Source organism: Oryctolagus cuniculus, chromosome 5, assembly GCF_051225735.1.
Source record: "Oryctolagus cuniculus isolate XC-2025 breed Fujian yellow rabbit chromosome 5, ASM5122573v1, whole genome shotgun sequence".
Taxonomy (NCBI): Eukaryota; Metazoa; Chordata; class Mammalia; order Lagomorpha; family Leporidae; genus Oryctolagus; species Oryctolagus cuniculus.
The window spans coordinates 127,418,369-127,443,409 of NC_142871.1; the positions used below are offsets into that span (position 1 = coordinate 127,418,369).

At 49.5% G+C, this 25,041-nt stretch overlaps 1 protein-coding gene across 18 annotated transcripts in view; it reads left to right on the plus strand.

Annotated features, from left to right (window-relative positions):
- The window catches only part of TRERF1 (transcriptional regulating factor 1), a 227,767-nt gene that overhangs the window by 37,129 nt on the left and 165,597 nt on the right, over window positions 1–25,041 (plus strand). Inside the window, exon 1 of one of the 18 annotated variants that reach the window (XM_089333957.1) lies at window positions 16,091–16,334. The exons of the other annotated variants lie outside the window; for them this stretch is intronic. The gene's annotated coding sequence lies outside the window, so the exon portion shown is untranslated. Of the gene's footprint in view, window positions 1–16,090; window positions 16,335–25,041 lie in introns of those variants that run through there. 18 annotated transcript variants of the gene reach the window in all.

Below are 25,041 nucleotides of genomic sequence, written 5' to 3' on the forward strand. Positions count from 1 at the left end.
TTCGTGTGTTTGAGCTGGTCACAGTACAGTATGTGTTTCCTATGATGAAACTCTACAAGACTAGTTAAAAGGCAATTTGCAGAGTGATAAGTACAATGTGTTACCATTTTACTAACAGAAAATACATAAAAATAGTGTCATATTTTTGATAGTATCATAAAGTAGGATACTTTCAAGAATTCAAGGAAGATGGAATTAAAAGATAATTTTATTGTGGTTCAAAAAATTTTGAGATCCATGCAGTTTTTTTTCATACTATGCATTTTCTGTGACCTTTTGGAAGACTTCTTGTGTGCCTGGATTTCAGAATTTTTTTGCACCAAAATAAGTTTATGGTTTTTTTTTTTTTTAAAGATTTATTGATTTATTTGAAAGGCAGAATTAGAGGCAGAGGCAGAGAGGTGGAGGAGGGAGAGAGAGGAGAGTGGGTTTCCATCTACTGATTCACTACCCAAATGGCTGCAATGGCCAAAGATGGGCCAATCTGAAACCAGGAGCTTCTTCCAGGTCTCCCACATGGGCACAGAGGCCCAAGGACTTGGGCCATCTTCTATTGCTTTCCTAGGCCATAGCAGAGAGCTGGATTGGAAGTGGAGCAGCCAGGACTTGAACCGACACTGTAGGCCACAGTGCCGGCCCCAGGTTTATGTTTTAATTGCATTTTCCACTAATTTTTTGAAATACCTTCGTGTTTTGGATGGAATTGTGTCTTCATACAAGCAGCAGGTTGCTCTCAGAGTTGTCCACTGGGGACCACGGTGGTGATGTTGAGAGAGGCCTGTGCTTCATAGAGCATGCTTTAGTGTGTGAAAAGCAAAGTGGGGATGTTTGGCTTGGGTCTTCCAGTGATTAAAACCTGCTCACACGGCAGTGAAAGGCGCTCCAAGGGTGGCGCTGCGCACGCAGGCTCGCCCATCAGTTGTTCTTGGCCTTTTCTAATTCATCTTCTGTTGCCGCTCACTCTGAGCATCTCTCCTTTTGCTTTAATTTGACATCTTTTTTTTTTTAAGATTTATTTTATTTATTTGAGAGGTAGAGTTACAGAGAGAGAGAGAAAGACAGAGAGAAAAGTCTTCCATCCACTGGTTCACTCCCCAAATGGCCACAATGGCCAGAGCTGAGCCGATCTGAAGCCAGGAGCCAGGAGTTTCTTCCTGGTCTCCCATGTGGGTGCAGGGGCCCAAGCACTTGGGCCATCTTCTACTGCTTTCCCAGGCCATAGCAGAGAGCTGGATTGGAAGTGGAGCAGCCAGGACTTGAACAGGCACCCATTTGGGATGCTGGTGCCACAGGTGGAAGCTTAGCCTACTATGCCGTAGCACTGGTCTATAATTTGGCATTTTATAAATTTGTATCTGCTAAATCCTCTTCACTTTGCTTTTCAAAATTACTAGCTTAAGATTGTACATAAAATCCTTTACACTTTGTATTAGTAGCTCCTTTTTTTGGATCTTTTTGTTTCCAACTTTTCTAGTTTATTTTTATTTTTTTGAAATTAACTGGGCCCATGGTTTATTAATTTCATTAGTTTTTTTTCCTCCAAAGAGCCAACTTTTGGCTTTCATTCCCTTCTTCAACATTTGCTTACCTTTTTATTTGTTATTTTTCTTTTTACTTTTTTTTTTTAAAAAATATTTAATATTTGAAAGGTAGAACTCACAGAGAGAGAGAGAGAAAGAGAGACAGACAGATCTTCCATCTGCTGGTTCACTCCCCAAATGGCCTCAAAGGCCAGGGCTGGGCCAGGCTGAAGCCAGGAATTTGGAATTCCATCCGGATCTCCGATGGATGTAGGGACCCATATACTTGGGCCATCCTCTGCTGCTTTCCTTGGTGCAACAGCGGGGAGCTGGAAGGGAAGTGGAGCAGCTGGGACTTGAACCAGTGCTCACATGGGATGTCAGCATTGCACGCAGTGGCCTAAGCCACTGTGCCACAACATTGCCTCCTGTTTTGACTTTTATCTTTCTTTCTTTTTTTTTTTTCCTTGTGGGTATTTCCATGAACATGAATGTAGCAGTGGTTTTCAAATTTTACAGCATGCACAAATCATCTTAGGTCTGGAATTCTTGTCTAAATGCAGATGCTAATCCACCTGGTTGGAACTTCGGCCTGATTCTAACCAGCTCCAGGTGGGGCCAACCTGTGATGAATGAATAAAGTAGAAAATGTACCTGCTTCTGATGCAATGTAGGGCCTTATGTACCTAAAGCATCTGGTACTCAAGAACCTGCAAAAATGATGCTTCTAATTCTCACAATACGATTCATACCATTTTCCTTTGTGGGTAGCAAAGATGGGATTGCCCTGACGCAGCCTCTCATTTCTGGCTTTGTAAGTGACCATGTACTTTCCAGATGTGCTGAGAGGGTAGAGAAGTGTTTTTGACTACAGAATTTCTTGGGGGTCACATTTGTTTGGTTGAGTAGCTTCCTTGTCTTTTTTTTTTTTGGACAGGCAGAGTGGACAGTGAGAGAGAGAGAGAGACAGAGAGAAAGGTCTTCCTTTGCCGTTGGGTCACCTTCCAATGGCCGCGCGCTGTGGCCGGCGCACCGCACTGATCCGATGGCAGGAGCCAGGTGCTTCTCCTGGTCTCCCATGGGGTGCAGGGTCCAAGCACTTGGGCCATCCTCCACTGCACTCCCGGGCCATAGCAGAGAGCTGGCCTGGAAGAGGGGCAACCGGGACAGATTCCGGCGCCCCGACTGGGACTAGAATCCGGGGTGCTGGCGCCGCATGGCGGAGGATTAGCCTAGTGAGCTGCGGGGCCGGCCGCTTCCTTGTCTTAATATCATTGTCCAATATCTCTGGGATTAGCTCTGTTTTTATATTCCTTTGGATCAGGTTTTTTTTTTTTTTTTCAAAAAATTATTTATTTATTTATTTTATCCATTTGAGAGGCTGAGCAACAGAGAGAGATGGAGACAGAGACAGAGAAAAACAGAGATCTTACATCTGCTGGGTTACTCCCAAGAGCCCACAAATCCAGGGCTGGACCAGGCTGAAACCTGGAGCTAGGAACTCACTCTAGGTCTCCCTCATGGGTGGCAGGGATCCAACCACTTGAGCCATCACTTGCTGTCTCCCAGGGTGCACATTAACAGGAAGTTGGAATTGGAAGCATAGCCAGGACTTGAACCCAGGCACTGTGATATGGGATGTGTGCATCCCAAGGGGTGTCTTAATCTCTGTGCCAAAGCCTGCCCCTGGATCAATTACTTATAACCTATTTGATGGCCCATAGTGCCCTTTGGAAATATGGTAGAAGCTGTGGACTTTTCCCCAGACACACATGGCCCACCCCCATTCATGCACAGTGAAATCCCCCAGTTTTCTTTTCGTTTATGTGGGCCACAAGCCTCCGGAAGCCTGTATATGGCCCAGTGGGACCATGACTTTAATGGTGCCTCTGAGGCACAGAATCCCAAAATGAGAAACAGAATCCACAGTGCCTGCAAACAGTCTAATCCAGTCCTGTTCATTATAGATAAAGGAAGCCAAGGTCAAGACTTCTCAGATGTTTATTCAAAACCAGATTCTCCACGTGTTACAGCCTCACTCCCATTCTCAATGTAGGGAGTGCTGCCTGTAGCAGGGGGGAGCCTTTGTGCCTTTGGTTTTCGGTCCCCTTAGGCCCTGGTGATTCGAGAGGTGTGCTCCCATCCAGGCCCATCCTGTATCATCTTGCGTGAGGGCAGGCCATTGTTATTTCCTGGAGCCCAGCCCTGCCCTCACCTCTTCTGGTTAATTCTGGTCTGGGGAAGTGGCAAGTTGGTTCCCCGCCAGCCAGGGTCTTGGGCCCAGGTACTGTTCTGGTTTTGGCATAGCAGGGCCTCCTGCTTTGTTCCTGGCTCCCATTTCCTTCTGTAGGTCTCAGTTCTTCTAAGAGAGTTCTGTGCTGGTTCCCATTCTGGTAAGGTACCCAATGTCCAGGCCCTGTGCAGGGACCACACCCTGCTGTCTCTGCCAGAGATAGCAAGGTGTACTGGAAAGTCATCAGTTTGAATCCCAGCTCTTCCACTTCCTGGCCATGTGACTCTGAAGAAATTACTTAGCCTGGCTGGGGCCTCAGTTTGTGTGTTTGTGAAGGGAACAATAGAATGCACTTTATAGGATGGTTGGGAAGATATAACTTGTTCTCAGTGTGTGTTGATAACTAGTACATAGCGTTACTAGTCTTACCTTCAGGAATTGTGGTCCTGCCCAGCACAGCCAGCTGCAGCCACGGGAATCTTTGCTAGATGTCCTTATGCCTGTGTTATTGAGGGTCACCTGTCCAGACTTTCCCATGACAGAGCTTTTGCCACTCGTTGGAGTCCTTCATCACATCTTATGCTTTCCCCTTCCCCGAAGTCCCTGTGAGCCCAGCCTGCAGCTGGGCCAACAGTACCTCCAGGACAGGAGGGCGGCCTCATCCCCCTAGACCACGGCTCCTCTAGGTGTGCATGGAGCTGGGCAGGCTTGTCCCTGCTCTCCTGAATGCAAGAAGGAAGTTATAGATGAAATTCACATTAAAAAACCAAAAACACCACTTCTGCGATTAGCAGTGGAGCGGGTGAATGCTGCGCCTTGGGGAGTATTTGTAAGCGACTGCCCACCACTAGTGGTGGTGCCAAGCCCTGGTGACGTGCTCAGGCCTCTGTCAGGGCACTGGTGGAGTCCTGAGTGACGGTGGCAGGGAGGACCGTGGAACCCAGAGGAAGGCATTCGGAGAGGTGACAGTCGGAGGGCTTCGTGCAGGAGGTTGAACACAACATTTGAACTGGGTCTTAGAGATTGATATCTCAGGGTTCCTGTCTGTCCATTTTTACAGGTGAATTTTATAGTCATTCAGTAGGCTCTTATTAAAAATGAGTCTTGAGGGGCAGGCGTTTGGCTCAGTGGTTAAGTTGCCACTTGGGACACTCGCATTTTATATTCAAGAGCCTGGATTTGAGTCTGATTTCTGCTTCTGACCCAACTTCCTGCTGTTGGGTACCCTGTGAGGCTGTGAGGCAGCAGATGATGGATGGCTCAAGTAGTTGGGCCCCTGCCACCCATTTGGGAGACCCTGATTCAGTTCTAGGCTCCTGGCTTTGTCCTGGGCGAGATCTGGCAGTTGTAGGCACCTGGGGAGTAAATTAGTAGATGAAGGCTTCTCTCTTCGCCTTTCAAGTAATAATAATAATAATACTTGAAAACCACCAGACAAGATTCACCCCAGGAATATGTTTAGTTTAGCACAAAGAGACTAATATTAATAGAAATCATAAAAATCAGAACACCCAGTATTAAATACAACACCTGGAATATAGTTGATACCCAACAGATATTTCATGAATGAATGAATTTGGTCTCTGCAGATGCACATGCATTATAAAACGTCATAAAGCTAAAAATAAATGTTTTGGGAGATTTCCCCCTACATATGACAACGAGCCTGCTCTTATGTAGCAAGCCTTCCACGAGGAGTGTAGATGGAGAAGAGAAATATTAGAAGCCTGCTCTGAAAAACAGGAACTCAACCAAAATGCCCCTTATCTCTTATTTAACCATAGTTTAACAGATGCTTGTCATAACAATATAGGAAGAAAGAGAAACCAGAGGGATTAGTATAGGGAAGGAAGAGATAAAAATATCGCTGTTTGCAAGCAAATGACACAATTTCTATTCAAAGAAAATTACAAAATCCTACATGGCTGTTTCTGATCAGAAGTTGAAGTATTAGAGGGTCGGTATTCTGAGGTTTATGCCAGGGTTTCATGCCTTGGCCATTACGGTTCCAATGCAGTACTTTATAAAGCATGAAAAACAGTGACAAAAATAAAAAATAATCAGGAAAAATTGATGGACAAGCAGCAGAGGATGTTTTACGATTCTTTGAGTAGCAGTGTTCCTCGTAGCAAGCCAGGCAGGGGAAGCAGGCGTTATTAAAACTGCACAGGGGCCGGCGCCGCGGCTCACTAGGCTAATCCTCCGCCTGCGGCGCTGGCACACTGGGTTCTAGTCCTGGTCGGGGTGCCAGATTCTGTCCCGGTTGCCCCTCTTCCAGGCCAGTGCAGTGGAGGATGGCCCGAGTACTTGGGCCCTGCACCCCATGGGAGACCAGGATAAGTACCTGGCTCCTGCCATTGGATCAGCGCGGTGCGCTGGCCGCAGCGGCCATTGGAGGGTGACCCAACGGCAAAGGAAGACCTTTCTCTCTGTCTGTCTCTCTCACTGTCCACTCTGCCTGTCAAAAACAAACAAACAAACAAACAAAAAAAAAACAAAAAACACACACACAAAACTGTGCAGGACTGGGATAAAGCAGAGAGATGTATGATGGGCACAGTTAAAAAAAAAAGACCTAAATAAACGAAAGGCATTTATAGGTGGTGAATTTGGAGACACAAATAATAGGGAACGATATCCATTTAAAGAAAATGACTCTTGGGAGAAGCTAGATAACAACGTGTAGAAAATGAACTCAGATTCATTTCTCATCTCATATGCTATATGTTCCGAATGCACTAAAAAGTTAGTTTTAAAAACTCTTAAAACTCAAGAGAAAGCAGATGGGAGATTTATCTGCACTGTGGAGAGCAAATGTATTTGAAAATTCTATGAAAATGATTGTTGTTGGTGTGGGATGTGTGCAACTCTAAAAGAATAAAATCTGTGAGAGAAAAATAATAAAGTCATGTTTCAGGGGAAGGGAACGGAAGAGGGTCCGTGTGTGGTGACCCGATGGACAGGGACGTGTGGTCAGATGACGCACAGCCCTGAAAAAGGCCTTTCTGCACACACCCAGACTGCCAGGGCGGGGGCACGGACCACTCCACGTGAAGCCCAAGTGATAAACACAGCTCAGTGTTAAGTTAGAGCAGCTCTGAGGCAGTACTTCCACTGGCCTATAACACAGGCAATAAATAGATCTATTCATATTTGCATTTGCCAAAACCCTACCATTGAGGCCCATGCTAAAGCAAACGGGGTGCCATGAGGAGAGGGGCTGGCGTTCTGGAGAGCCCGTGACCTTGGCTGATGAGAGCAGTGACATTGTCTAGATTCTTTGACCAGTGTTCTTACTCTGGGCAGTAAGGTCACATCCCACAGATGGAATCCCAAAGGGGAAGAAAGCCAGCGTGTCCAAAGATAGGAAGTAATCCGAGTGTGGGTGATGAGGGGGCAGATGGGTGGGTGCCGTGACAGCAGTCCAAGGGGAACCGCCCCACTGGATACAACATAGGCGGGACAGAGCTGAGCGGAGCAAGACACACATGAAGTCGCTTACCTGGGCCGATAGCAATCATGTAAATTCTGTGCATACACGTGAGAATCTGGGACAGGCCTGGACTTAGTTGATGGTGTTTTTGTTTGCTTATTTATTTGAAAGGCAGAGTGAAAAAAAAGAGAAAGAGATCTATCTGCCAGCTACTCCTCAAATGTCCGCAACAGCCGGGGCTGTGCCAGACAAAGCCAAGAGCTAGGAACTCCATCTCGCACGTGGATGACAGGGGCCCCCAAGAACTTGAGCCATTATCTGCTGTTTCCCAGCCTCATCAGCAGGGCGCTGGATCCAACGTGGAGTAGCTAGGATTTACATTGGCCCTCTGACATGGGATGCGGGTGTCCCACGTGGCAGCTTAACCCACTGTGCCACAGCGCCCGCCCCTTGATGTGCTTTTTGATTCATTTTTTTCCCTGTAACGTTGTTGATGTTATGTAATGCAGGTTTTTAAAAGAAGAAAGGAAGGGGAAATTTCTGGTAGTGAAAAGAGGAAACGTGGGCAGCTGTGGAGAGACAGCACTGGGCACGGCATCCACACGGGGCTGGATCTGAGTCACTGCGTTGCCCTGTGGTTTGGGGCAAATCACAATCTCGTCTCTAGCTCCCTTGTCTCTGCTGCAAGCCAGTTGTGCAGAGTGCTGGAGGCCATTGCCCACTGCCCTCGCCTCGTCCCCATCTCTGCAGGACGGCTGTGGTTTGAGGGCAGGCCTGCTTCGAGCGTGGACCCAGCAGGGTGGGCAGACGAACACACGCTCCAAAAAGGCAGCCAACAGAGCTGTTGCAGATAACTTTGAGAAGCCACTGCAGCCCCCCAAAAATGTTAAGCAAAGACATCGGTGCCCCTTCCACATCAGACCTGGAGATGTGGCCCAAGAGGACAAGACAGATACTTAACACAGAATATTTTGTCGAGCAAACTTGGATTTATGATACACTTGAATTTTTTAAAAAAAAAGATTTGTTTTGAAAGGCAGAATCATAGAGAGGGAGACGTTCCATCTACTGGTTTACTCCCCAAATGACCACGATGTCTAGGACTGAGCCAGACTAAAGCTGAGAGCCAGCAGCTCCATCCAGGTCTCCTATGTGGGCGGCAGGAGCCCAAGCACTTGGGCTGTCTTCTGGTGCTTTCCCAGGCACATTAGCAGGGAGCTGGATTGGAAGCGGAACAGCCGGGACTCTGACTGGTGCTCATAGGAGATGCTGACACTGCAGGCTGTGGCCCCACACTTGAGCCTTTTTACAAGGTAGGGACATATTAGGGGCATAACTAATATGTCTCCCTTACTTGGGAGCTGAATGACCTTGAACTGGTTAACCCAGGCCCTGATTTCCTCCTCCTCATTTGTCTCCCTCGTGTATTAGAATGATTCAAGATGCTGTGTTTCAGTGTTCCTTACGCTCTCAGTTCCTATTTGCCAAGGTTTTCCCCTCATGTATGTCCCAAAAGGCACCATGCAGGGTCCCACAGGGAGCATCGAGCCATCTGGATTATTGTCTGTGACGTCAGGGAGCTTGTCCAGCCCAGACAGAGTGGTTGTACAAATTCCCACAAGGGGGTTTATGTCCTGAGGTGGCAGGGGGGTCAGGGACGGTGTTTGTAGGATATGGCAAACTGGCGACGGTCAAGATGCTGAACTGGGGGGAGGATGCCAGAGAGGGGGTATTTGATGGGAGAAGGTTCCAGAAGACCTGAGGTGAGCTCGTGCAGCTCTGTGGGCAGTACTGAGCACATCATGTCTGTCACCTTCTTTGGGCCCGACAGCAACCTGACAGCTGAGGGAAGTGACATGTGCAGGGCTGGAGGGGCTGAGCTGGGCTCAGGACAGAGGTTTCTGGCCTCCTCTCCCCATGTTCCGCCTCCTGCGCCACACATCTCTCCACAAGCTGAGCCAATCTGCGTCTTCCTTGGAGTGAGGAGAGAGCTAGACGAGAAGAAGAGGCTGGATAGGAACGTCGTGAGATGAGCAGGACGGTGAAGGGCATGAAGGGGACTGAACTGACTTGGGGAGGCAGTGCTAGGATACAGGATGTGGAGTCGGTCCCCGGGGCTCAGCTCCCGCCCACATGACTACACGCTGCTGTCGATCAACTCTGCGGAGCCCCAGTTTCTCCCTCCGTGAAATGGGGATACCCAGGCTACATTCTAGAGACGTGAAGAGGACTCCGTGAGTCATGTCTGGAAAGTCCTGGGGACTTTGCGAGTCTTCGCTGCACAGCGGCTGCTTCTGTTGCTGTTTGTGGGATTACGGAGGCTTCGCGCCACGGAAAACATCGGTTTGGCTTTGTCGCCTGGGGGATCCTGATCACTTTCCCCGTCCCCTGCGCAGCCAGAGAGGTGCTCCCTGCTGCCTGCCCTTCTCTGTCCTGCAGCTTCCTTCTTGCATCAGCTGAAAGCATCTCACCTTTATTTAGAACCTCCCACGCTCCAGGCATTCTTTGGTGTAATTATACATACATTATCTCATTTAAATCCCCCCACCGATGCTTCCAGGGGGTTAATTACAGATGTTCTTTGACTTGTGATGGACTTAGGGCCCAAAAAACCCATTGTGAGTTGAAGCTACATGTAATACACCTAACCTACTGAACGTCCCAGCTTCGTTTACCTACGTTAGGTAACAGTTGTTTCACACAAAGCCTATTTTATTTTTCTTTAAAAAAAAATAATAGGCAGAGTGAAAGATACACGCATGTGTGCACAGACACACACACACACACAACAGACAGATCTTCTATCTGCTGGTTCACCCCCCTAAGTGAACGCAATGGCCAGGGCTGGGCCAGGCCTAAGCCAGGCGCCTGGAGCTCCATCTGGGTTTCCCATGTTGGTGGCAGGGGCCCAAGCACTTGGCCCTCTGCTGCTGCCTTCCCAGATGTATTACAGGGAGCTGCATAGAACTACAGCAGCTGAGACTCTGGTGCTTCGATACGGGAAGCCAGCTTCGTAAGCTGCAGCACAGTCCACTGTGCCACAACGCCAGCCCCCAAACGTATTTTATAATATTGCATATCTCCTTTAATTTATTGAGTAGTGTGCTGAATGGCTGGTATACTTTTGCACCATTGTAAACTCCAAAAAAAAAAAAAAAAAAAAAGTCAATGAAAAAAAAAAAGTGTCAATGAAACCGGCATTGAAAGCCAGTTTCCTTGTGTGTTTCCTTGTTGGACCCAAGCCCTGCCTTCATTCCCAAGTGCATGTCAGTCCTCCTGGCCCTGTGTGTTGTATCCTTCCATCACAGCCCTTGCTTGGAGATGGCAGAGACACAAGCAGCAGGGTCTGAAATCCCTGTCTTTCCCCTTCTTAATTGTAAGACACTGAGTGTGGGCACTTAACCCCTAAGGCCTCCTTTCCTTGAATAAAGTGGCAGCGGTACCAGCACTTAGCTGGTGGAGCCCCTGTGAAGATTACACAAGGTCACACCCAGAGTTTCGGACACAGCTGTACCTGCTAGCTACTGCTACTCTAGGGTGGAACCTCAGCTACCATCCAGCCCCCTGGGAACCCGGCCTATTTGCTGGCTGCAGCCTTGGGGATGGGTCTATTAGCCTTGACTAACGACAGTGTGTTACAGGTCGTAACCCCCTCCAGCCTCCCTGTCTGTGCCGGAGGCAAGAGGACATCTCTCAGGCGTGCGTGCAAGTGGAGCTAGATGAACACAACGAAAACTCAATGTGAGAGAAAGTAGCAGTCCTGAGATACTTAGCTCTTGGGGCCTTTGATTCTACGGTTGGCTAAGCCAGGAAGGAGGAATGGGCACAGGAGGCAGGGAGAGGAGATGAGTTGGGTGGAGGCCTGCAGATGGGAAGCAGTGGGGCCGCTTTTCTGAAAGCCATGCTTCTCAGAGTATTCGGGGTAGCTGGCACGCTGCCACCTACATGGGAGACTTGGATTGAGTTCCTGGCTCCTGGCTCCAGTGCGGCCCAGTCCCGGCTACTGTGGGCGTTTGAAGAGTGAACCAAGAGATGGGAGCTGTGTCTGTCTCTTTTCCTCTTACATACATAAATAAATGAACCGGGAGCAGTGCAGCGGGCGGGAGGGCGGAACAGAGGGATGAAAACCCATGATGTGAGCAGAGCAGAGTGCAGGGGGGAACGCTGAGCGTTGCGCTAAGGAGTGGAGAGACAGCTTGGCACTCGCCCGCATGTGACGGTGAGGAGTCTAGTGCGGGCCCTGGTTTTAGTGTGGTGACTGCATGTTCAGCAGTGCCACCCACAGAGAGGGGAAGGGACCAATGGGGACAAAGTGGGGCTGAGGTGGGACATGTTGGGTTTGAGAGGCCAGCTCTGCAGGTGGAAGCATCTGGTCCAGAGAGTGTCCCCGCTGTCGTTGGGAGCTACTGCAGGCAGATCCTAGTCAGTGTGGGTGCGCCCAGCGAGGAGAATGTGGGCGGGAAAAGCAGATGGACAGCGGGGCCCTGGAGGACACCAACAGTTACAGAACTGGCGTCCACAGATTTGTAGGACTGAGCAAGCGCCAGTTATAAAACACAGCCTGGATTGGGTCCCACACTGCTGCTTAAAATCTGTCTCCCAGCCTGCACGGTGGAGTCCACTCCTAACCTCAAGTGCACACAGCCCGTCCCAAGCAGGCCTTGTGTTAGCTTCCAGGGCTGCAGAGCCAGCACCACAAGCCGGCTGACCCGAACAGCAGCAATTTATTCTCTCACCATTCTGGAAGCTGGGTCTGAACCGTGAGTGCCAGGAATGGGTGTGGTAGGTTCTTTCCAGAGGCCCTGGGGGAGAATCTGTTCAGGCCTCTCTCCTATTCTGGAGGTTGCCAGCAACCCTTGGCTTGTAGGAACCTCTCTCTTCTGCCACCTCCATTGTCACATGCCTTGCCTCTGTGTGTGTGTGTTAGAGAGAGAGAGAGAGAGAGACCTTTTACAGGGGTGCTGGAGATTGAATTTAGAGGAGCTTATGTAACCTCATCTTAACCAAGCACATCTGCAAAGACCCTCATTCTGAAAAAGACCCCGTGCTGAGGTGCCTGGTGGACACAAATTTGGGGAGGCAACTCTTCAAACCCGTATGGGCCTCATTTTGATCTGCTTTCCTGGGTCCTGTTCCCTTCCTGCTCCCGGGATCTCCTTTTGGGAAGCTGTCCAGACTGTACCCTAGCAGAGGCCTGCTGCTTCCACCTCTGAGCACACCCCAGCATGGTCTTGGCTGTCCATGGCTGACTAGACCTTGACCCCCTGGGAGAATGGGACTGGAGCTCCCTTCCCCCTCTCTGCAGCAGCCCGGTGGTTGGCAGCCCCAGTGTCCAAGCAGCTATGAATCCTGGCTGTCCATTTCATTAACTGTGTAACTTCCCTAATCTCTCTTGCCTCAGTTTCCCCACCTGTAAGATGGAGCTATTAAATGAGAATGTAATAAATGAATCAAGAAAAAGGACAGAAGGCAGCTGGTCGAGGACTTGTCAGGCTTGTTGTGTTCATTTTTGTGTCCACGGCACATGGCAAGGGGTCAGACCTCATGGGCGCTCCATCAGTACTGGTGGAACACAGCTGGTCTGGGGAGACTTAGCGTGATGAGAAGTGACGACACCTGTGTTTATAGACGTGCCCCCCCCCCCCAAGACATCCCCCTTCCTCCTGCCTTTGCTCCCCGGGGCGCCGGGTAATTACAGTTGGAGTTTCAGCTCAATGCTGACGGGTGGCGGTGAGCAGGGGTCTCAGTTTGAGTCAGGCGCACAGCCCTGCACCCAGCCTGTCTCTTTCATGTGGATGGAACAGACTTGGGCTTACTGCATTAGCGGTACCTATGGTGGCTGCAGTGCATGAGTCACCATTTACTGTAAGGCTTTCAGATGCCCGGCAGACACATGCCAGTCGGGAGGGACTGGGCCCTCTGCAGTGCAGGCAACGCAGCCCTGCGCGGCCAAGAGTGGACGTGAAACACTTCATGTGGTCCCAAGTAGTGTGGCGAGCTTAGGGGATCATGCACTTTCCCAGCTTCCTGCTCCCCAGATTTTCTATTGCACGTTTATTTTGCTCTCTTAACAGTGATAGGCACACTTTGAAGTTCATGAAGCAGGACTTTCGCTCCTGGCCTAGAGGTGTCTGCCTGAGTCTGGCTTTGGTTTTACATGAAGTATTAATTTTTTAAAAAACAAAGAGGACCCACTCATGTTTCTTGATGGTGGGTCACGGAGAGCCATCCTTCAAGGCTGAAGACCTCTATTCCTTGTAAGTCGAAAGCAATATCTTTGGTTCCATTCTGCCTGTGAGTGATGGTTTTCTTCTCCTTTCGAGAGATGAGCCTGTCGCTCCCCCTCTTCGTGGAGGAACGACACAGGACCCTGCGTTGTTCTTTTGTCTGCTCGGCCCTCCCCGGGTTTGCTGCTGGTTCTTCCCAGGTTGGCTGCCGTCCTTCCACCTCCGTGGAAGGGTGGTGCCCCCTGCCACTTTCCCCACTTCCGCGGGGGAGCGGCACACCGCCGGCCGGCTCTCTCGGGGGCTGCTCAGGTGTTCCTTCAGATAGATGTTCCCCTTAGATGTTCCTGGTGCATGTTGTCTCTCTCCTCCTTTATAGTCCTCTTCCACCAATCCCAACTCGGCTACCCACACGCCGAGTACGCTGCTCTCCTCCAATCAGGAGCGGGATCAGCTCCTGCAGGTTACTGGTTGAACTGGAGGCAGCTGTGTAAAAGTTGTTTTTACTCCTCTCCCAGCGCCATATTGTGGGAGAGCAGATGCATAGAATAAGTCTTAATTCCAGTAACTTAGTCTAGTCCGAGTTGCTCCCCACATGAGCCCATGAGCTTCCCTTTGGTTTCCAGTAGGAGACAGGGTCTGGACTTGGGGCATTGCAGTCTTTGGGGATTGTGCTAAAAAGACAAGACTCCTGGGTGCAGCCTGTTCTTTCTTGCAGGTGGCTGGGAGGGATAGGGTGTGGAGAACTGTGACTGGCTGCAGAGTTACCCCCAGCATGTCCTGTGTGTGCCTGCCACCAAGCTGGGCACTAGGTTCCTTGCACACCGGTTCTGTGGCAGGGCCTTGGGTGCCCACAGAAGGTGCAATCTGGTGGGACACATGAAACTTTTTGGTGCATGTCTGTGTCCTGTGTGTGCTGTGAGGCTTTGATTGAGTTCCATTGGCCTCTCAGTCTTTACTTCCTCGTCTGCAGAATGGGGATAATTGTGTTCACTTGGGTGGGTGGAGGATTTGATGAGATATTGAATGCATGTCGTGCAGTCCTACTACATAGAAGGGCTCAGGGAATGGTGGTTGTGATAGCTAGGAGTCCTGTATTTTGACAAGAGAGGCTCTCTGCAGTTGGCTCCCTGAGCTTTGGAGGGAATTATTTCCATATTGGAAACTGACTTGTGCATCCCTTTGGTTTCTTTTATTTTATTATTATTTTTTTTGACAGGCAGAGTGGACAGTGAGAGAGAGAGAGAGACAGAGAGAAAGGTCTTCCTTTTGCCGTTGGTTCACCCTCCAATGGCCACCGCGGCCGGCATGCTGCGGCCGGCGCACCGCGCTGATCCGAAGGCAGGAGCCAGGTGCTTCTCCTGGTCTCCCATGGGGTGCAGGGCCCAAGCACTTGGGCCATCCTCCACTGCACTCCTTGGCCACAGCAGAGAGCTGGCCTGGAAGAGGGGCAACTGGGACAGAATCCAGCGCCCCGACCGGGACTAGAACCCGGGGTGCCGGTGCCACAAGGCAGAGGATTAGCCTAGTGAGCCGCGGCACCGGCACCCTTTGGTTTCTGCCTCTCCTTCTTGGCATTTCCTGGCAGCCCACCTGGAGCCCACCCCCCCGCCCCCTTTGCTCATCCCAGTGATTTCTTCACAGCCACGGCCGAGCTGCATTTCCCAGGAATCCCAGCACTGCAGCCAATCTAAGGCTGTGGTCCCTTTTCTGGTTGGCAGCTGGCTATTGGTTTCCCTTCAGCATCCGCCCTGACCTGGGCTCTCCTCTTGGAGAACAGAAAGAGCGTGCTTAAGTGTTGGGCACCTAAAGTGATTTTCTCTGTCCCACTGCCCCATTGTAGGGATCTGACCCCAGGGCTGGGAGGGCATTAGCCATGAGGACGGAGAAGCTGGCTCAGGTCCCCAGAGCCAGCCGTGCCCGGGACACTACGCTTCCAGTCTCAGGAGCTCCTAGAATTCTTCCCTCCTTCCTACTCCCCCTTTATCCCCTTTGTCAAGCTCTGGTCACTTCAGATCAGCATTAAGCCTACAGAGGTGCATATTGTTTTTCTGGAGCCACACAGGTGGAAGCACTGATCGTCCCTGTGTTCTGTTCGAAGAGTTCCAGCAGGACTGCCTTTGCCAGGAAGCCGGGTGCAGCGGCCGCCCTGAGGCCGTGGGTGCTTTCGTGGTCCTGCGCGCTGGCAGCTGGGTGTCGGCTTCCATTCAGCTGCATCTCATCTCCTCCTTCCAATGCGTGCAGGTGCTTGGGAAAACCCAGGCCCCACAAGCATCGGGCTGTCAGGAAAGGAGGCGCCCTGGGGGCGGAATGCAGTTGTAGTGGGGCCCACACTTTCTCTTTGATTGTTTTGGGTTTAAGATGTTCTTGTCTGTGATGGAAACTGTAACACAAGCTGATTACTAAAATTTGACTACTGGTTTAATGAGAAGCCTATGAGAGGGACCCACTTCCTCTTGATTGTTGTTTTATTTTTAAAAATTCTGTACATTCTGTTTCATTTCTCGTCCTCTGGACTTTTCTTGTTTTAAAAAAGTCACCAAACAACATACTATAAAAAACACACACACACACACTCAAAACTGTTTAGAAAATAACATTGGACCCAGGGGAACACAAAACACTTTCTCCACAGCCCCTTCCTTCCCCCAGATGGGCTGAGCCTCTCTGGGCATCTCACAGGGTAGCAGGAGCTGAAATGGAGCGATGGAGCCTCACAGGAGAGGTGGCAGTGGGTTGAAGTCCATGCAGGAGCAGGGTTAGGTGAGGACTGGGCTCGTGAGATTCCACGCCAGGACCTCCCTTGTCGGGAAAATGTGCACCCATGATTTTTTTTTTTTAATTGGCAAATGACAATTGTGTCTATTTATGAGGTTCAGTGTGATGAATCGACCAGTGCGTACCCTGTGGCAGGATCAAGTCAGGTAAGTAGCTTGCTCGTCACCTCAGATAGCTATCATTTCTTTGTGGTGAGAACATTTGAAATCCTCCGTTAGCTGTTTTGAAAAATTTAATACCTTATTATTAGCGGGAGTAACTGTGCCAGACGATAGAACCCCAGAGCTTCTTGCTTCTGAGCGTGGTTTTCTGCCCACCAACCAGGGTCTCCCCTCCCCGCAACTGCACTGCCTGCCCCTCAGTCTCTGGCCACCAGCCTTCTACTCGCTACCTCTGTGAGTTTGACTTTGTAAGGTTCTCCATAAAAGGGAAATCACACAGTCTTTGTGTGTCTGGCACATTTCATTTGTAATCTTCTAGGTCCATCCATATTGTTGCAGGTGATAGAATTTCCTGTTTCTTGAAGGCTTGTGTATGTGTGGGGGGGGGAGCACTGTGTGTATATACCACATTTAAAAAGTCCATACATTGAATTAGGCTGTTCCCGTATTTTGACCATTGTGAATAATGCAGCGAACATGAGAGTGTAGACATCTCTTGTGCATACTGATTTCAATGCCTCTGAGTATATAGCCAGCAGTGGGATTGCTGGATTGTATGACGATTCCATTTTTAGGTTTTTGAAGAACCTCCATGCTGTTTTCCATGACTCTATTGTGGAAAATCAGTTGACCTGTGTGAGTTTATCTCTGAGCTCCCTATCCTGTTGCATTGGCCAATGCCAGTTTTTATGCCAGAACCACGCTGCTTTGATTACTGTAACTTTGTAATATACTTTGAAGCTTGGTAATAAGATGCCTCTGTCGATGTTTTTGTCAATATCGCTTTATCTATTTAGGGTCTTTTGTGATTCCATACAAATTTTGGGGATTTTTTTCCCTATTTTTGTGTAGATTGACATTGGAATTTTGGTAGTGATTACACCGACTCTGTAGATTGCTTTGGGTATCATGGATACTTCAACTATTAATTTTCCCCAATCCATGAACATGGGATCTCTTTCCATTTGTGTGTGTCATTCTGTATTTCATCAGTGTTTTATAGTTAAGTTCACAATTCTTTCATATCCTTGGCTAAATGTATTCCTAAGCGTTTTATTTTTTGGATACCATTCTAAATAGAACTGTTTTCTTAGTTTCTTTTTTAGACAGATCATTGTCAGTATATAGAAATGATTCTGATTTCCTAAGATTTATTTTTTATTTTGCAACTACTATATTTGCTTATCAACTCTAACAGTTTTTTGGTGGGGTCTTCAGGATTATCTCATTATAAAGATCACATCATTGGCAAATAGACATTCTCACTTCATCCTTTTCCCTGTGGTTGCTTTTTGTATCTTTCTCTTGCCTGGCTGATATGGCTAGTGCCTCCGACACTGTGTTGAACAGAAGTGGGGAGAGTGGGCATCTTCGTCTTGTTCCTGATCTTAGAGGGAAAGCCTTCATTTTGCTATGATGTTATTGTGGGTTGTCGCATTTGAAACCCTTCAGTATCTAGTTTGTTGACTTTTTTATGAAAGGATATTAAATTTTGTCAGCTGATTTTTCTGCATCTGATGAGATGACCATGTGGTTTTTGTCCTTCATTCTGTTCACGTGGTGAATCACATTTATCGTGCCTGGTGAGCCAGCCTTACATCCCTGGGAAGCTCCTGCTTGTTCTGGTGAATGATTCCTCTAAGATACTGTCGAGTATGGTTTGCTGGTGTCCCGGGCCAGTACTTCTGCTTATCTTCAGATAAGTGAGTGTAAGATGCGGGATGTTCTCCCAGGAGGTGCATCTCCTTAGCCCCACCTCCGTGTCTTTTCACTGAGTTAACATGAACCCTCATTAAAGAGTTGTTAATGGATATATAGTGTTATATAAGGCATCAGAACAGTCTAAAATGGATTTCTATCCATACATCCTCCTGTTCGTTTGAAATTTTTCTTGATTTGCTCTGCTCAAGGCAATGTGCCATGCCCAGAGGATCTGAGAAATGAGAGATAAGACTCCACTTCTGGGCCGGTGCCGCGGCTCACTAGGCTAATCCTCTGCCTTGCGGCGCTGGCACACTGGGTTCTAGTCCCAGTTGGGGCACCGGATTCTGTCCCGGTTGCCCCTCTTCCAGGCCAGCTCTCTGCTGTGGCCAGGGAAGGCAGTGGAGGATGGCCCAAGTGCTTGGGCCCTGCACCCCATGGGAGACCAGGAGAAGCACCTGGCTCCTGCCATCGGATCAGCGCGGTGTGCCGGCTGCAGCGTGCCGGCCGCGGCAGCCATTGGAGGGTGAACCAACGCAAAAGGAAGACCTTTCTCTCTGTCTCTCTCTCTCACTGTCCACTCTGCCTGTCAAAAAAAAAAAAAAAAAAAAGACTCCATTTCTGAAGACCCTTTTCACTGGCGTTGAGAAACAGAAATAGAACATAACTGTACCCCAAGCAGAACAAAGTACTATGGTGAGCATGCAAATACAAGGGGGTAGTGGAAAGGGAGTGAATCTTTCTGGAGAGGTGCAAAGACAATGTTGGGTTGGAGTCTTCAAGGAGGAATGGAATTTGGTCCTGGGAGAGCGTGAGAAGCCACGTGGGGGAAGTATGGGCCAAGGTGTGCTGTGTCAGCGCTCTGGGTTCCCACACACCACACGGCACCAGCACGGGGCCGATCCCGCCCTGGTGTTAGGGGGCTCTTGCCCAGGAATGGTTTTTCCAAAAGTTTCCTTTGGGCATTAGAGGTAGAAGCATGATGTCAGAAGAGGGCTGGTATTTACTGTTTGGTGGACATTGATCCAATCATCCTGCATCATCTGCACATAGCCAGCAAGTGCTAGAGCTGGAATTTGAACTTGGGATTCTCTGACTGCGAGGGCCCGACTCTTCCCATCTAACCTCCTCATCACCTCCTAGGGAGTCGCTGTAGTGAAGCCAGTTATTCCCAATAGGATTCAGGTAGCAAAGTAGAATCAGCCTCTGACCAGAGGCCATGCTGTGAACACATTTTATTGTCTTTTTTTAAAGGGAGTTATTTTATTTGTTTGAAAAGCAGAGAGTTATAGAGATGAGGGAGACACACACACACACACACACACACAGCGGGGAGGGAGATATCTTCCATCTGCTGATTCACTTCCCAAATGTCCACAACAGCCTGGGCTGGGCCAGGCCAAAGCCAGCAGCCAGGAGTTTCTTCCTGATCTCCCACATGGGTGCAGGGGCCCAAGCCATCCTCCACTGCTTTCCCAAGTGCATTAGCAGAGAGCTGGATCAAAGTGGAGCAGCCGGGACTTGAACCAGTGCCCATATGGGGTGCCAGTGCTGCCGGCTGCGGTTTTAACACGCTGCACCACAGCGCCGGTGCCAGTGTTTTGTAAGGCTGCTGTTTGGCTGCTTTCTGAGATGACTGCTGTGAGGGTTATTTCTCTGAAGAGCAAGCATCTTTTGACCCATGACCTGCCCAAACTGGTGAGTCATGTTCTTTGCTTGAATGGGTCATTGCGTTTTTAGTGGAGGTAGGCTTTTCAGCTGGAATTCCTGCCCTTGGTTGTGGTGGTATTTTTGTTGGATGTGTGAATGCTGTCCATGAAATCTAAAAGCAGCAGCAATGAGCAGGAGAGAGGTGGGGGTGGCCACTGAGTGAGGGGGCAGGCACTTCCGGGGGAGGTAGATTGAGCCCTGGCAACTTTGGACTCAGTCTTCCTGAGAGATGTCTTGGGACTGACTTGAGAACGGGTTAGGTAGGTGAGTGTCACCAGGGAGTGGGATGCATGTTTGTGTCTTAAATATTTGCTAATGATGATATAATATTGTCATGCTGGAGCACAGCTTTTTTTATTATTTTTATTCATTATTTATTTTTAATTAAGTAATTATTTTTTAAGGAATACAAATTTTGTAAGTACAACTTTAGGAATATAGTTATTCTTCTGACCATACCCACCCTCCCACCCGCACTCCCACCCCTCCTCCTCCTCTCTCTTCCCTTCCCAGTCCCATTCTCCATTAAGATTCATTTTCAATTAACTTTGTACACAGAAGACCAACTATCTACTAAGTAAAGATTTCAACAATGTGCACACACACAAAAACTGTTTGAGATCTAGTTTTACAGTTAACTCTCATAATACAACTCACTGAGGACAGAGGTCCTGCATGGGAAGTTAGTGCACAGGGATTCCTGTTGTTAATTTAACAGTTAACGCTCTTATGTATGACATCAGTGACCACTCGAGGCTCTTGACTTGAGCTACCTAAGCTATGGAAGCGTTTTGAATCCACAAACTCTGTCAGTGTTTAGAAAGGCCATAAGCAAAGTGGAAGTTCTCTCCTCCCTTCAGAGAAAAGTGCATCCTTCTTTGATGGCCCCTTCTTTCCACTGGGGTCTCACTCACAGAGATCCTTCATGTAGATCATTTTTTGCCACAATGTCTTGCTTTCCATGCCTGAAATGTGGAGCACATCTTGATGGTGCCTCTGTCCTGTTATTTGTCCTTCTCACAAGGGGATAGTGTGGCAAACATTGTCTAGGGCAGGTGCCCAAGGCTGTGGGTTTTGACACCTGAAGCAGGTACAGTTCTTGTTCATGTCACTGTCCTCCTCTGACGGTGCCCTCTGCTCCTTCTGCTCCTCCCATTCGCCTGCACAGAGTAATTTTAGTTGTCAGGATTCTTCCAGGACTACAGATCAGTTCATCTTGGAACCTGCTTCTCCAACATTGTCTTGTCTGTTATCTCTGTACTATGTACTGGGGTCTGTGATTCTGCTGCTACAAAACACAGTTTGAAAACCAGATGCCGGGAACCATTGCTGCACTGTGCCTCATCCAAGAGTGGCCCGAGGAGGCTTTGGCTCCTGCTGCAGGGCAGGGGTGACCATGGGAAGGGGACTCACGTGCCTGTCCTGTAGTTCTTGCTTTGCTTCTGAAGTCTGGGTCCTTCCAGTTCTTGGGGGATGCAGGATCCTCCTGTCATCATCCCAGGCTACGGAGGGGGAAAGCTTGTAGGGAATAAATCCCAAGTTACATATGCTGCCTCCTGTAATGCTCACTTCATGGACAAGGGAGCTCACAGGGCTTGAGTCACTTACTTGAGGTCACACAGCTACCAAGGGGCCTTGATCTGATCCCAGAGTTCATGGTTTTCATTCCCATGTACATCACATGACCCAAAGTGACTATTCTCTGTCACTTCCCCCTTGTGGGGAGGTGGGTGGAGCAGTGTGTGAGGGAGTGCAAGGTGGACAGCTCACGTTGCTGTGCCTGAGGTGCTACCTCTGGGGTCAGCATCCTGGGTTTGGATGACTGGCTGCCTGGGGAGGGCTGGGGTGCTCGGGTTGAGGGTGTCAGCAGACAGGAGACTTCTGTGAGCCTTCAGCGCCCAGATCCCAAGCACCAGAGCCTCCAGGCAGGCCCCGCTGTCCTCAGCTCCCCATCCTCTGAGTCTGGCTGGCTTTCCCCAGGGTTCCTAATGGAGTCCTTGGAGCATGGCTCAGCAAGAGACCTGCCTGGGAGGGTCCAGGTGTGAAGGGGGCAGGGCCCGAGGGCTGGCCCCGCCTGTATACCGTGTCCGTGCATGAGTGCGTGCGTGTGGGCACACGTGGGGACCGTTGGTGACTTCTGCTGCCTGTGTATCCATCGCAGGGAGGTGAAATGGCGTGGAAAAGCCACGGGTCTCAGCCGGCACAGGATAGTTTAGTGGCGGCTCTGAAGCCTTCAGCAAGGATGGGACCAGCTCAGAGCCCTCCATGCTAAAGGCCTCTCTCTCCCTCCTGGCGCCAGTATCCACCAAGAGTGAACTACTCCAGAGCCAGAGCTGAGGACCACAGCTGCGCCAAGGCTCGCCAACCCACTCAGCGCCCCCTCCCTGCATCTCGGGTCAACCCCTCTCCACACCAGGGTCCTGGGAGCCCCGAGTGGCGCGGCTGGGTGGACCTTCCCAGCCTGCTGCTCAGCCCACTCTGACTCTGTAGACAGGCGGCTGAGCCCCAGGGACGAGAGCTGGCTGCCATGAGTGAGCCCCGCTCGGGCTGCACTGCGTCGCAGCAGCTCCTTGCAAAGGGGCCTCTGGAGGCCGAGGCCTGGCTCCCCGAGGGATGCGGGTCCTAGCTGCCCTGCCTGCCCCATTTTCCTTGGAACAAGGGCCCTGTGACTTCACTTGGGAGAATGCGGTTGGATACAGTTTGCCTAATTTTAAACAAAGTGGGCTGGGGTGGGTGGCAGCGAAGACTGGCGTGGTGCTTTCATTAAAGCACAATGTGGTGGGGGAAGGTGCGGTTTTTATTTTTACTTCACTGAATGAGGGTGGAGCACAGAGCTGAGGTTTTCCCTCTCCCCCCACCCTTGCCTTTTCTTTTCTTTTTTTTTTTTAATTATTAAATCGATATTTTTACATTTTCAAATCAGGACCCAGGGAGTGTTTCACTCACAGCCTGAATATAAATTCCCATAGGTTGAAGTAGAATACTGTCATCCTGGATTGGGAGTTGTTATTTTGCATTTTGTGTTGGGCAAGCCTTGTTAGCATCTCTAGACCAGTTCTGGGCAGACCTGGTGGTGTTCCCAGTTCCCCGCACTCTCTGGGGGCGGGGGGTGGGGTGGGCCCTGGGAGTCGTTTCTGAACTTCAGCTTCCTCTGTCAACAGTTGATAGCAACACCCATGGTTTGAAATTGATGCACACCCGCAGTTACATGTGTGCAGCCCCCAGCCCTGCTCTCTGTCTCCCCCGGGCCTCCCATGCCTTGCCCCCACCCAACTGGGAGGAGATGGAGCTGCAGGGGTGCAGGGGTGAGATAGAGAGGAAGCCTGCTGAGGGAGGGGGCGAGGGGATGGCGTGGAAGGATGCACTGCGGTGGTGGGGTGTGTGTGTGTGTGTGTGTCCATGTGTGTCAGTGTGTGTCTGTATATGTATTGTGTGTCAGTGTGTGCGTGTGTGTATGCATGTGTCTGTGTGTGTGCCTGTGTATATATGTATGCATGCATGTGTCTGTGTGTATGCCTGAATGTGTATGTGTGTATGTGTCAGTGTGTGCCTGTGTGTGTATTGTGTGTCAGTGTGTGCGTGTGTGTGTATGCATGTGTCTGTGTGTGTCTGTGTATATATGTATGCATGCATGTGTCTGTGTGTATGCCTGAATGTGTATGTGTGTATGTGTCAGTGTGTGCCTGTGTGTGTATTGTGTGTCAGTGTGTGCGTGTGTGTGTATGCATGTGTCTGTGTGTGTCTGTGTATATATGTATGCATGCATGTGTCTGTGTGTATGCCTGAATGTGTATGTGTGTATGTGTCAGTGTGTGTCTGTGTGTATTGTGTGTCAGTGTGTGCGTGTGTGTGTATGCATGTGTCTGTGTGTGTGCCTGTGTATATATGTATGCATGCATGTGTCTGTGTGTATGCCTGAATGTGTATGTGTGTGTATGTGTGTGTGTGTATAGGAGGTGGGGTTGGAGGATTTGTTTCTCTCTTTGAGGGAGACTGGGAAAGTATTAGAGGCCTGAGCACCTAGACCCTCACCCCAGACGAGTATCTTCCTGGGGTTTCCCTTGTTGATTCCTTGCACTTAGTCTTCTGAGCCTTTGAAAATCCAGGTTTAAATACTGGTCCATTTATTGCTTTATGGTCATGAAAGCAACATGTGGAGCTGATGTTTGGCGGCACCACTTTGGATGCCTTCATCCCTCGTTGGAGCGGCTGTGTTGGAGTCGCAGCTCCGCTGCTGACTTCAGCTTTGTGCTGCTGCACAGCCTGGAAGGCAGCAGTGACCGCTGAAGGAGCTGGGCTCCTGCGACCCATGTGGGAGCCCTGGGTTGAGTTCCTGGCTCCTGCCTCCTGGCTCCTGACTTCTTCCCAGGCCCAGTCACTGCTATCATTTGGAGAGCGAACAGGCAGATGGGGGTGCTCTCTCTTGCTCTCTCTGTCAAATAAATGAAATGAAAGTTACATGTTCTGGAAAAGTTGGAGCATTCCGAAAATCACAGGGAAGAAGATAATATCATCCATCCTCCCACCCTCCTGGGAGAAACCAGTGTGCGGATTTTGAAGTCTACGTGATCAGGCTTTGTCTTTGCATATATGAGGGGGTTTTAAACAGTTCCTGGAAATTGGAATGAAAAGATAAGTTAATTTTGGCCCCCCAAATTTGAGATGCATGCATATGAGAGATCTTCAAAACGTTTATGAGAAATGAGTATTATGAAAAAACTGCATGGATTTCAATTTTTTTGCACCAAAATTTAGCATCTTTTCTTCCATTTTTCCATGGACTTTCTGAAGTGCCTTATATACACTGGGAGTGTTGGTTGCTTGTTCATTTTTATGGAACTAGAATCACACTTCACAGACTGTTTATGCAACGTGCTTTGAAAACAATATATTGTGAGCATTTCCTAGTTGTAGACTGTCCTTCTTCCACCTTTGGGTGGTGGGGGCACAGCGTCCTATTATGCAAGTATTCCATAGCTTGTTCCAGCAGCCTGCCTTTGTTAGTCCTTTAAATTGCTTTCCCTCTCTTCTGCTCCTTCACTTAATGCTGCATTGGATTTGGGAGTGCAGATTTTAATAGGTAGGCCACTGTTTCGGGAAAGAACTCCCTGGTGAAGCTAAATGGCTTCCAGTTTTAGCCCGCCTTGCGTTCCTGCCAGACCTTTGCACTCTGTGCGGATTCCCCCTGTAGGGAGGTGTCATGCCTCTCTTGCCTTCCTGCCCTGCCCTCCGCACACTGCCCAGCACCCTTCACCCATTCCTCTAGGAAGGCTTCCTTCTC